Source organism: Callithrix jacchus, chromosome 13 (assembly GCF_049354715.1).
Source record: "Callithrix jacchus isolate 240 chromosome 13, calJac240_pri, whole genome shotgun sequence".
In the NCBI taxonomy this organism is placed as follows: domain Eukaryota; kingdom Metazoa; phylum Chordata; class Mammalia; order Primates; family Cebidae; genus Callithrix; species Callithrix jacchus.
Window position 1 is genome coordinate 42582122 of NC_133514.1, and position 13221 is coordinate 42595342.

A 13221-nucleotide genomic window follows, 5' to 3' on the forward strand; every position below is an offset into this window, starting at 1 on the left:
GGATCTTGAGCGTGCCAGGCCGAGCCGAGTCCTCTACGGGTAGAATGTCGCCGCTCACCGACAGCAGCCCCAAGAGGACCAGGTGATTTAGTGATCTAGCCTCCTCCCGCGGTGCCGGGCTGACTTCACCTTCTCCGAAACACACGTGCGAACCTCTGCCCCGGGAGGGAGCCAGTATCCGGCCCTGAGGCGGGGAAGGGCTCCCCTTACCGGAGAGGGACGCGGCAGCCGAGGGGCCGCCAGGGCTCGGTCTCTCCCGCTCCCGCCCCGCCCCGCCCCTCCCCAGGCAGCCGCCCCTCGCCTGCCAGGGGGCGACTCCGCGCGTCCCGGGCGCGCCCACCCCGCGGGCTGGGCCACTCGGCACCCGCCTCTCCCTAGGTCCCCGCCCTGCCGGCCCGCCCCCGGCGGGAGCGTGCGGGACGGTGGGCGCGGGGTCACGTTAGGCGGCGTAGACAAAGGCGGGCGCGCGCACGTCCTGACGCAGCCTGGGCCCGCGGCGGCGACAAGAGCTAGAGAAAGCGGTCGCCGAGGGGTTTGGAGTCGCCGAGCCTTGCGGTCGGTGAGTAGGAGGGAGCTGGCCTTTTCCCTCAAGGTCTCCGGCCGCCTGGGGACCTTGATCGGGGCGCGAGTGCCGGGCTCGGGCGGCCGTGCGCGGCCTGCGGTCCGGGACACCCCGGCGACGCCGCGCCGGCGTCAGGAGGGACCATCGCCGCGCCCCGGGAATCCCCGGCGGGTGGAGCGGGTGCTCCACGCCCGCGGTGGAACGGTCTGCGCCCGCCCGGAGCCCCGGCCACCGGCCTCTCGGCCCCACTGCCCACGGACCCCGGCTCTTCGGGACCCCGCGCCTCCCCTCGAGTCCCAGGTGTCCGCAGCCTTCCCGCCCTGGGAGTCCGGGAATGTGAGTGGCGAGGCTGCAGGGCGTTAGAGCTCCAGGAAGGGCCTTTCCTTGTCATTCCCCTTCCTGTGTTCTCTGGCTGCCCTGGGATGCATGCCTTTTCCTTCTCTTTTTGCAAATGCATGCTCCCATTTTTCTTTCTTTAGGATTTCTTAACTCCCGAAATCCCTTGCCTTTCCTTTTTTATTTCAGCGCCCTCCGAGGCATCCTCCTCCTACTGGGTCTTGTTTTTTTCCTCGCTTTTCCATGTTACGGAGGGCCAACGTTTAGGTGTTCAAAAGTTGCAGAAAATAGCCTATAGGAGACATACAGTGTAGCTTGATGGAAAATGCTCCTGTTTTACAAAGCATTTTTCTATTACTGTGAATCTTCAGCTTACAAATTAACTGGAGATGGTATCCAAACATACTAAGAACTATTACATGAGGCCAAATGAAGAGAGCCCTAAGTGAACCTCTGTGTTTATGTGACACGTGCACTTATCTTTATGTGTTTTAAAGGTGAAAGAAGATATTAAAGGACTTAGGGAAAACGCTAAGCACTTAGAAGGCTCCTTCTAACTCTGAAATTCCATTTTCTTCTCTTAAAAAACCTTGGGAGGCCGAGGCGGGTGGATCACGGGGTCAAGAGATTGAGACCATCCTGGTCAACATGGTGAAACCCTGTCTCTACTAAAAAATATACAAAAAATTAGCTGGGCATGGTGGCGCGTGCCAGTAATACTGAGGCAGGAGAATTGCCTGAACCCAGGAGGCGGAGGTTGCAGTGAGCCGTGATTGCGCCACTGCACTCCAGCCTGGGTAACAAGCGTGAAACCGTCTCAAAAAACAAAAACAAAAAACGCCTTAATCATAGTATACACTATTACATGGTTTAGTGATACACGGAACGGATGATATTCCATCAAGTTCTCTCCTCTTGAGCACCATGACACAGTAGGAAGTAAATGACTTGCCATAATGAGGTTCTGCTTTACCTGAACAATTCTGCAGTACAGTTCGCGTTTAACCAAGGCCAAATAATCTCCACATAACTAAGAGGGTTTGGTTTTGTTTTTAATAAAAGCTAACTTTTGGTGACAAGAACACGTAAGAAAAGTGGGTTTTTCTTTAGCAGAAACCACTTAGCAAGTTAGGCTAGCCTCCAGATAGACTAGCCACAGCACTCCTCACACCAAACACAAAATAAACACACACAAAGCACAGTCTCCTCCTCCTCCTCCTCCTTCCTTCATTTTTAGGGGTAATGATTTACCAAGACACACAAATGCTGTTACTCCGGAGGTACTTCCATAAACTGGACATGCATGGCAACTACTGCGTTTAGGTCCAATTCACAAAAGAAAAGTCCATCCTGAAAGTAATTGACAACCATGTCATCATATAAATAACCTAAACTTCCATGAAAACTCAAGGAACCCTAACATGAGGACTTGCTTGTTCCCAGCGTTCCTTGGAGAGGGAAAATATCCCCATTTTAAGGGCAGGAAAATTGAGGAACAATCTACCAGTCTTTGTTGAGATAAGGAAATTTCATAGCATAAATTTTGTTAGGAAATGCATATTATAGTTTTGTAAGAAAGTCTAACCCATAGTCCGAGCAGCCCAGATTCGCATCTGTTAACGGTATGAAAGGCTTTCTGAGGATGCTGCTCTCTCAGAAGAAGAGTAAACTGAAGTCATTCTGGTTTCCCTTAGTATGTCTTTCTTAAACAGCTGTGAATGTTATCTAGATCTTTTATAGCTTGTTCTTATTCACCAACTGGTATACCACTTCTGAGGTCAAAACTTTACCGTGTTCCCTAAAATCTATGATCAGAACTTCTCGTCTGTCCCAAATCTATTTTTAAGAAATGATTTAAGGCATATTCCCTAGTTTTCTTAAATTCTGGAATTTGGTGGAAAAGGTCACGCTTGCCCACCCGAACCCTTCATGAATATAAGTGTCTTCATCCACAGCCCTCCTACACATTTCTGTTTCCTGAAGAGGAACACGAAGGCAAGCAGTCACGGGTCAGTGGAAGGCAGTCTGGAGGCAGACGTGGGATTTCCACCTTCAACCCGGGGCTCTGGACAAGTCACTGAACTTCTCTGACCTGCAAGGGCTCAGAAAAAATGAAAACATTGGACAGAGCATTCTGGATGTTCTCAGATTGTTCCAGATGTTCTTATCCAGATCTGAAATACTTTTACACTCTTTCACTCTCTCTCTTTTTTTTTTTTTTTTTGAGATGGAATCTTGCTCTGTCTCCCAGGCTGGAGTGCAGTGGGGCAATCTTGGCTCACTGCAACCTCTGCCTCTGGGGTTCAAGCGATTCTCCTGCCTCGCCTCCAGAGTAGCTGGGACTACAGGCGCACCGCCTGGCTAATTTTTGTATTTTTAGTAGAGACAGGATTTCACCATGTTGGCCAGACAGGTCTCAAACTCCTGACCTCAGGCGATCTGCCTGCCCTGGCCTCCCAAAGTGCTGAAACCAGCCATACTTTTTCTTTTAACCTGTTTGATCACGTTAAGATACGCTTTGCTGCTTTTTCTTCAACTCTATCAGGTGTTTCTTAGTTGAAGACCTTATAAGAGTAGGCTGTGTTCCGAAACAAAAAGTACAGTATGATTTCTAGGGCGGTTTTCATTATGGAACTGAAGCTACTTTTGACGAATAAGGACTCATCTTGCATCAAGCTCTCCCTGAGACAGACGGGAGGGAAAATGCATGGGGTGTGGATGGATCAGGAATAGTCACAGGTAAGTGGCTGAGGAGGCCAGACCTAGCACATGCTGGTTCCCTATTCCATCTACGTCCCTCTGTCTGAAATTCTCCAAAATATAAAGTTAAAAAAAAAACAAGCACTCTCTTTCAAAGACTGAAAAATATCCCCGATTGGCATTATTAAAGGATTTTTTTCTACACAGACTTTGGCATGGTATGACTGCTCTTCACACCATTTCCCTTGGATTGAGATATAATCTACAAGATATGAAACTAAGCAGAGCTCCTCAAAGTTCAGCCAGCATTAAGGAAAATGGACCAGAAACTAAATTCCTCAAATTCCTCAAATTTAGTCATTCCACAGGAGAGAGAGAGTGTGTGTGTGTGTGTGTGTGTGTGTGTGTCTCAAAACATCACATTGTACCCTGTCAATATGTAAAATTATTAGTATCAATTTAAAAAAAATTGACAGGCAGTAATTTTACATATTTATAGTGTATATGTAATATTTGCATATATGGATAGAATGTGTAATGATAAAATAGAGTATTTAGGATGTCCAGCACCTGAAACATAAGTCATTTTTTTTTCTTTGTTTTTTTGAGACGGAGTCTTGGTCTATTGCCCAGGCTTGAGTACAGTGGTGTGATCTTGGCTCACTACAAACTCTGCCTCCCGGGTTCAAGCCTGTCCCTTAGCCTCCCGAGTAGCTGGGATTACAGGCAGCCACCACCATGCCCGACTAATTTTTTGTATTTTTAGTAGAGATGGGGTTTCGCTGATCTTGAACTCCTGAACTCATGATCCACCCGCCTTGGCCTCCCAAGTGCTAGGATTGTGAGTGTGAGCCGCTGCACCTAACATACATCTTTTCTTTGTGTTGGGAACATTTCGAATCTTCTGTTTTAAAATACACATGAAATTGGCCAGATGTGGTGGCTCATGCCTGTAACCCCAGCACTCTGGGAGGCTGTGGTGGGTGGATCACTTGAGGTCAGGAGCTTGAAATCAGCCTGGCCAACATGATGAAACCCCTTTACTACTAAAAATACAAAAAAACCCCAAAAACAAAAAACTAGCCTGGTTCCATGGCCTGTGCCTATAATCCCAGATACTAGGGAGGCTGAGGCATGAGAATTGCTTGAACCCAGCAGGTGGATATTGCAGTGAGCAGGGATTGCGCCACTGCACTCCAGCCTGGGCCACAGAGTGAGACTCTGTCTTAAAAAGAAAAAAAAAACTATATGTATACACACACACACACACACACACACACGCACATATGTATATACATACATACATACATACATACATACATAAAAGAAATTGTTAACTATAGTGGTCCTGTTTTGCTGTTGAATACTGGAACACATTTGTTCCATCCAAGTTTTTTTTTCCTATTCATTAACCACCCTTCCCGGCCTCTGATATCTATTATATTCTACTGTCTACCTCGATGAGATCCTTTTTTGCTCTTAAAAGTGAAACTCAAAATTTTTTTTTAAATTTATAAAGTAAAAAGAAACAGGTGAAAATAATTTTGACTATATTTTATTTAGCCTAGTTTATCCAAAATATTACTCCAATAAGTAATCAGTATAAAAATTATTAATGGGTTATTTTACATTCATTGTTTTCCTACTAAGTCATGGAACTCCAGTGTGTATTTTACATGCACAGCCCAGTTCAAGTGCTCCACAGTCACACATGGTTAGTGGCCGCTCTGTTGGACTTCAGAGAATCACTGTCAGCGGGACATAAAGATGAAGGAACGTTTTACTTTGCTTAGCAATGTTCAGGTCTGAGGTTAGAGTTTATGGTTGTGGTCATTGGCTTTTTCTTTCATGTTTTAGTGATTTTCTCTGCACAATTAGAAGTATTTTGAATTTGCAGAGACATGAACAAAAAAGTCTGATGTCACAAATTGGTGCGTTTGTGATGAAAAGCTTTCCTTTTTTTAAGACAGGGTCTTGCTGTGTTGCTCAGGCTGGAGTGCAGTGGCACTGTCATGGCTCACTGCAGCCTCAGCCTCCTGGGCTCAAGTGATCCTCCTGCCTAAGCCTCCCACATAGCTGGGATTACAGGAATGCACCACCATGCCCGGCAAATTTTTATATTTTTAATAGAAGTGGGATTTCTCCTTTTTGGCCAGGCTGGTGTTGAACTCCTGTCCTCAAATGATCCTCCCACTCAGCCTTCCGGAGTGTTGGGATTACAGCCATAAGCCACTGTACCTGGCCAATGATATGTCTAAATGTTTTTTTTTTTGAGATGGAGTTTCGCTCTTGTCACCCAGGCTGGAGTGCAATGGCACGATCTCGGCTCACCGTGACCTCCGCCTCCTGGGTTCAAGCAATTCTCCTGCCTCAGCCTCCCGAGTAGCTGGGAGTACAGGCGTGCACCACAATGCCCAGCTAATTTTTGTATTTTTAGTAGAGATGGGGTTTCACCATGTTGACCAGGATGGTCTCAATCTCTTGACCTCGTGATCCACCCGCCTCGGCCTCCCAAAGTGCTGGGATTATAGGCATGAGCCACCGCACCTGGCTGATATGTCTAAATTTAAAAGACTGACCATATCAAGTATTGATGAAGATGTGGAACAAGTGGGACTTCCCTCTGTTGCTAGTGGGAATACAAAATGCTACAGCACATTAGAGAACTGTTTTACAAAAGCTGAAACACATACTTAACTTAGAATTTGTCATTTCACTCCTAGATATTTACCCAAGAGAAATGAAATATATGTCCGTACAGAGACTTGCTAATTATAGTTGACTATAGATAGTAGCTTTATTTGTAGTAGCCCCAAGCTGGAACAACCTTAGTGTCCATCAGTAAGGGAATGGATGAAGAAACTGTGGTATATCCATATAGTGGAATACACCTTAGCAATCAAGAGGATGAAACTTGACACATGCGGTAATGTGGATGGTTTTCAACATCATTATGCTGAGTGAAGTAAACTGGCTAAAAAGATTTTTTTAAACAAGAAAAAGGCAAGGAAGCTACTTCTAATTACATACACAGTACTCACATGTCAACTGGTATTGAAATTGAGCCATCAGAGCAGTGTTGAGGTCATATAATGAATTGTCTTGGGTTTTAAGCTCCAGCAAATCCAGTCGTCCTCATCAAAATATCCTCCGTCCTTTTTTGATTTTCTTCTCTGTTTTTGAAGAGATGGTTTCGTTGTTTTGGGATGAACTTGGTACCAGTGCCATGTTACTTATCCAGTTCTAACTCAATAAGTTCTGGAGGCCATAATGATCTTACATAAGACCAAGGCCCTGAACCTGAGCATGTTCTGTCTTCCCTGTGAGTCAAGTCATCCTTTGGCAGGTTGGATTCTGGCTTTGTCTTGGGTGATTTATTTTTATCCAGGATGATGCCAGCTGTGTGTGTTGTGGGTTTTCAGCACTTCAGGTTCACGTCAACTGAGTCGCTCTGAGAGCTGCCCTGTGTCTTTGGACACATCTATGCACTTTCCCCACTAAGCAGCAGCATCCTGTTCGAGCAAATTTCTTAGACTCTACTAGTCCCGATACACTTGACACTAAATTCAGCCTGGTACACATTTTCTCGTGCCTGTGTGTGCATGTTTGTTGACATCAGAGACATCACAGTTGGGGCGTTTGGTAGGCCTGTGTCCTTATAGTAAACAAGGAGAAATGAATGGCTTTTCTCTGAATTGTAACCCATCCCAAAGCAAGTGAGGAGTCAGCCTGGGGAGCAGGAAGTGCACTAGACTGGGCCTCAGACGGGAGTTGTAGTCCTGCCTCTGTTACCAGCCAGTTTTATAACTTGTCCCAGTCATCGAACCCTTCCAGGGCTCAGTTATTCAAGACATAAAATGAAGAGGTTGGACTAGAATTCTGAAGAGTAACTAATAAAGTTGTGATTTGTCATCATTTTATTTTTATTGCCTCCAGCTTTATGGTGATGATTAGTAGTAGATGCTTCTGTCTGTTGAGCATTTTGTGCCAGGCGCTGCACTGATAGCTTGATAGGCATCACTTTCAGCCTTCACAACAATACCACAGGATCTGTATTATTCCCACTCTACAGATGAGAAAACAGAAGCATGAAATGTTACTTTTTAGAGGTCAGACAGCCAGAAAGTAGGGAAGGTTGGTTTTGAATGTAGCTTGTCTGATTCCATATATGTTTGACCGTCATGCTTTACTGCTTTCCTGACATTCTGCAATTTTAAATAATGACATAAGGACAAAAAACTTGTTTCAGGAAGGAATTGTAGAAGACATCTGGTCTAATTGCCCTAATGTATCTGCCACTCTGCAGCATGCAGATGTAGGTGAAGGTCTCCCTACACAGCCTCTTCTTTTTGAATGTTAGGTTCTTTTAAACATGGCTTTATTGAGATACAATTCACCTATTGAAAGTACAGTTCAGTGGGATTTATTATGTTCACAGATGTGCACCGTCAACATAGTTTTAGAGCATTTTCATCACCTCAGAAGGAAGCCTTTTAGCCATCAATCGCATGTCTCCCCACTCTTGCCAGCGCTATCGTAACCAGTATTCTACTTTCTGTCTGTGTAGATTTGCCTATTTTGTGTAAATGGAATCAGTATGTGGTCTTTTTGATGAGTTTCATTTACTTAGTCTGATGTTTTGAAGATTTGTCCGTGTTATAGCTTGTATCATTTCTTCATTTTTATGGCCAAAGATGCCATTGTATGGATGCACCATTTTATTTATTCAGGCATCAGTTGATTGGTTGTTTCTGTCTTTTGGCTGTTCTGAAAAATGCCACTCTTAAGTATTCACGTGCGATTGTTTTGTGTAGACAGTTTGTCTTTCTCTCCGGTATATACCAAGGAGTGGAATTGCGAGGGATATGGTAACTTTGTTTACCATTCTCCCAGCTGCATTATCTTACATTCCCACCAGCAAAGCATGAAGGTTGGATTCTTAGTATTGAGCTAGAATTTACACCCCATAATTACCAACCATAACACCAGTTCCCTTGCATCCGGTGTCTCAAGCAAATCCGTTTTTCTAGGTGACAGCCAGCCCTGTCTAGCCTTCTGACTGCTCTCCGGTACTGAAGGGCTTCCACCAGGTTTCATGTCCTGGGATGTTGTTTTAGATCCTCACCACGTCTCTTATGAATGTGCTCCCTCTCCTTTTTTTTTTTTTTTTGAGACTGAGTTTCGCTGTTGTTTCCCAGACTGGAGTGCAATGGCACGATCTCGGCTCACCACAACCTCCGCCTCCTGGGTTCAAGCAATTCTCCTGCCTCAGCCTCCCGAGTAGCTGGGACTACAGGCGCACACCACCATGCCCAGCTAATTTTTGTATTTTTAGTAGAGACGGGGTTTCACCTCGTTGACAAGGATGGTCTCGATCTCTTGACCTCGTGATCCACCTGCCTTGGCCTCCCAAAGTGCTGGGATTACAGGCGTGAGCCACCGCGCCCGGCCCCCTTCACCTTTTTTTTAAGAGAACTAGATGCCTTTTACTTACAGGTAATTTGTGCTCAGAGGTGGTTGTCTTCTTAGTTTCAGTTGTCCTTACTCAGTTAACTGTTAAGAAGCCTTAACTCGGGGCTTTGCAGACGCCACCACCGCCTGGAGCCTTGTAGTATCAGCCATGGTCAACCCCACTGTGTTCTTCCGACATTGCTATCAACGGTGAGCCCTTGGGCGGCATCTCCTTCGAGCTGTTTGCAGACAAGTTTCCAAAGGCAGCAGAAAACTTTCATGCTCTGGGCACTGGAGAGAAAGGATTTGGTTGTAAGGGTTCCTCCTTTCACAGAATTATTCCAGGGTGTACGTGTCAGGGTGGTGACTTCACTTGCCATAATGGCACTGGTGGCAAGTCCATCTACGGGGAGAAATTTGATGATGAGAACTTCATCCTAAAGCATACAGGTCCCGGCATCTTGTCCATGGCAAATGCTGGACCCACACAAATGGTTCCCAGTTTTTCATGTGCACTGTCAAGACCCAGTGGCTGGATGGCAAGCATGTTGCCTTTGGCAAGATGAAAGAAGGCATGAATATTGTGGAGGCCATGGAGCGCTTTGGGTCCAGGAATGGCAAGACCAGCAAGAAGATCAGTATTGCTGACTGTAGACAACTTTAATAAGTTTGACTCGTGTTTTATCTCAACCACCAGACCATTCCTTCTGTAGCTCAGGAGAGCGCCCTCCACCCCACTTGATCACAGTATCCTAGAATCTGTGCTCTCGCTGTAGTTCCCTTTGGGTTCCATGTTTTCCTTGTTCCCTTCCATGCCTAGCTGGATTGCTGAGTTGAGTTAAGTTTATGATTATGAAATAAAGACTAAATAATAAAACAAAAAAATAACCCTTAACTCGGTAGTCTCAAATGGTTACACATTCGAATCGCTCGAATGTCTTTAGAACAAATCTTGGGCCTGGCGCGGTGGCTCACGCCTGTAATCCCAGCACTTTGGGGAGGCCGAGGCGGGTGGATCACGAGGTCAAGAGATCAAGGCCATCCTGGTCAACATGGTGAAACCCCGTCTCTACTAAAAATATAAAAAATTAGCTGGGCATAGTGGCATGTGCCTGTAATCCCAGCTACTCAGGAGGCTGAGGCAGGAGAATTGCCTGAACTCAGGAGGCGGAGGTTGCGGTGAGCCCAGATCACGCCATTGCACTCCAGCCTGGGTAAACAAGAGTGAAACTCCGTCTCAAAAAAAAAAAAAAAGAACAAATCTAGATTATACCTGCAGAGATTCTAATTTATTTCATCTGAGCTGAGGCCCAGTGATGCAATTCAGCATCCTGGGTAGAGAACCAGTGCAGCCAGTGCAGCCTTTAGCAGCCAGGGCATGGCTCCGGCTGGGTCTCTGAGGGCCCACATGGCTCATGCCCCTGCCATCTGTGCATGGATAGCAGCTGTCCTGATTCAGATTTACTGTGAGAGTCTCAATTTTTACTAATGTGTTTGCACAGAGTGCCATCTTGAAGCCTCAAGCATTTATGTTCCTGTTTTCTGGAGAGGTCCCGTTTGCCCCCAGTATTCTCTGCAGACACTGGCTGTGGCTGTGTCTTCCTCCCTGTCAGGCCATGTGCATTTTCTGGATAGGAAAGCATGCTCCAGCTATTTTAGGGGCTTGTAAACACCTTTACGCAAAAGTGGTAGTTGAAAACCTCATTAGTGTAATGTCGTTATTTCTTGGGGAATATCATCAATCCCCCTTCTCCTTCCTAGTGATGGGCTTAGATGAATAGTATTCCATTATATCCTCTATTGGGGGACATTGAGGTTGGTTTTGATATTACAGACAATGGTGTAATCAGTAACCCAGCATATATTATCACTTTGCTCATGCTTTAGAATACAGGGTTTATAGACTTTTGCTCTACTGACGTTTTGGGCTGGACAGTTCCTCATTGTGGGAGCTGTCCTGTGCATTGTAAGATGTGCAGCATCATCTCTGCCCTGCACGCTGCACTAGGTGCCAGTAGTAGCACTCCCGTCCTGAGTAGTGGCAGCCAAAAATTCCTGCAGATATTGCCAGATATTCCCAAAGGAAGTAAATAAATTATCCTTGGTTGGGAACCACTGGTCCGATTTATCCTTAGGATAAATTTCTAGAAGTGGAATTGCTGGATCTAAGGTTAAATACCTTTGAAATTTTGGTGGCAGTTGCTAAATTGTTCTTCATAGACGTTGAACCCGTTTGACACTCCAGCCAGTAGTATTTGAGGATATTTTCTCATTCTTACCAGTACAGTGGTTTATCACAATTTCTTTGCCATCTCACTGTAGTTGGAATTTGAATTTCTCTGTTTTATGGCTAATCTTTTTATTGAACACTTACTGTTTGCTAGGTAAGTTTTTTGGTGTGTGGATTTTGTGTCATACATTGTAATACCTTCCTCACTAAGCCTTCTTGAAGTTTGGTACCTAGAACTGAAGACTGAGTTTCTTCTGATCCTAAAGAAATGATAATATGTATCATTCATTGACATCTAACATGTAACAGGCATTGTGCTTGGTGTGCTCTAAAAATACATGTATTCTTGTGTGATCTAAGCATGTCTTGATAAAGTGGCATTTCTTTTACCTTTTGAGTTGGAACTAGGCCTCTGTCTGCACATATTCTAGTAGTTACGGTCCCTGAGTTGGGATATATTACAGAGAGCTGGCTGAAAAGTATGTGATTCTGCAATTAGGAGTGATAATAGTCCCTGCCCAGTACCTTGTGATTGGGTCAGAATTGGTGTAGATGCCTTGATTGAAATTAAGTTCTCTTCTTTTCCAAGAGTCTGTTTTCCTAGTCAACACTCATCATAATTTGAAATTATGACTTTTGTGTGCTTGTTTGTGATGTGTGTCCTGAGGCCTGTCTCTTCACCACTGAATAACAGCTAACACCTGGTGTACCGTCTGGCACACACTGTGTGCCTAGTGAGTATTTGTTGAATGAATGAATGTCACTCCAAGACCTGAGGCCATTTGAGGACCTAAAGGCTCAGATTTGCCATTCCGTGGGTTGAAGAGTTAGGTTAGCTTAGTGATGGGCTCTGTTGCCTTCCTGGAATGGAGACAGCTTCCTTCCTAAAAGGCTCAGAACTAGCTGATTCTCTGGAATGTTTGGGCTGTGGGGGAACTTTGGCCCTGATGATTCTGGGTGAGTTTGGCTGGAACCCAGCTGTGAACGTTGAGAGAAAGAGTGAATGTTCCTCTGAATGAATGGCTTCCCCAGCTAGCCTGCTCTAAGGGGTCATGCTTATAACTAGAAATTCTGGTTTGATTGAGTTCTGATGTGAACGGTTTTCTGATCTTTCTAGACATCAAAGTCTGTATTAAGGGGACCTTACTTAAGCCACCAGTTACCTCTGGCTTTAATGATTTTTCAGTTTCTAAACACTACTGGTTTGATAAACTCAGTTGGCTTGCTCTTTCCTCTACTTCTAAGAATTTGTGTGAGTATTGTTTAGTGTTGGCCAGATAACTTGTTAGGCCAGTTTGGTGTTCTCTGTCCTGGAGGCTGGCACTCAGAAAAAGGAACTCGGGGGCAGGGTGGGGTGGGCTGGGATGGGACCGGGAGGGCAGCAGGGGAGAGGCCACTGCTTCTGAGCAGAGGAAAGACCAGTAAGGTCATGAGTGCAGACTCCTCCTAGAAGGGGCAGATAGTGAGTATTTTCGGCTCTGCAGGCCATGGTCTCTGTCACATGTTTGCTTTTTGCATCTCTTTTAAAGAGTCTAAGAATGTAAAAACTCATGAGCCTTTGTGAAAGACTGTAGCAAGAGGTGGGTTGTGATTGGCCAACCCTTGAAGTAGGTGAAGAAATTGGTTTATTGCTACATGTGTTTACTGGTTTGGGGACATGAACCCAGAATAACCTTGGGAATTCCCAGTTGTGATCCTTAAAGGAGTGATCTACACTCTGGAAGAGGGTCAGAGTGACTCTGGTGTCGGTCACCTTGGGTCTGTGGAACTCAGTGTAACCTTTGCCAGTAGGACAGAGGCCCTTGCTGCCTCTTTCCCATGGCAGTGCTGTCTACAGGGAGTGGGAGACAGCAATGGAGGAGGATAGGACAGGTTGCCTTGGCCAGGCCTGGGGACTTTGGTAACTCAGGTTACCAAAACCTGAACCGCCTCCAGAACACAG

The 13221-nt window shown here is 45.5% G+C and overlaps 1 protein-coding gene across 10 annotated transcripts in view; it reads left to right on the top strand.

Annotated features, from left to right (window-relative positions):
- The window catches only part of LOC100385595 (glycerol-3-phosphate acyltransferase 4), a 57997-nt gene that overhangs the window by 18174 nt on the left and 26602 nt on the right, over positions 1-13221 (top strand). For 5 of the 10 annotated variants that reach the window (XM_054243900.2, XM_035270384.3, XM_078347551.1 and 2 more), the window contains exon 1: positions 449-559. The exons of 4 other annotated variants lie outside the window; for them this stretch is intronic. The gene's annotated coding sequence lies outside the window, so the exon portion shown is untranslated. Of the gene's footprint in view, positions 1-448; positions 899-13221 lie in introns of those variants that run through there. One more of the 10 variants, XM_035270387.3, reaches the window with a different exon arrangement.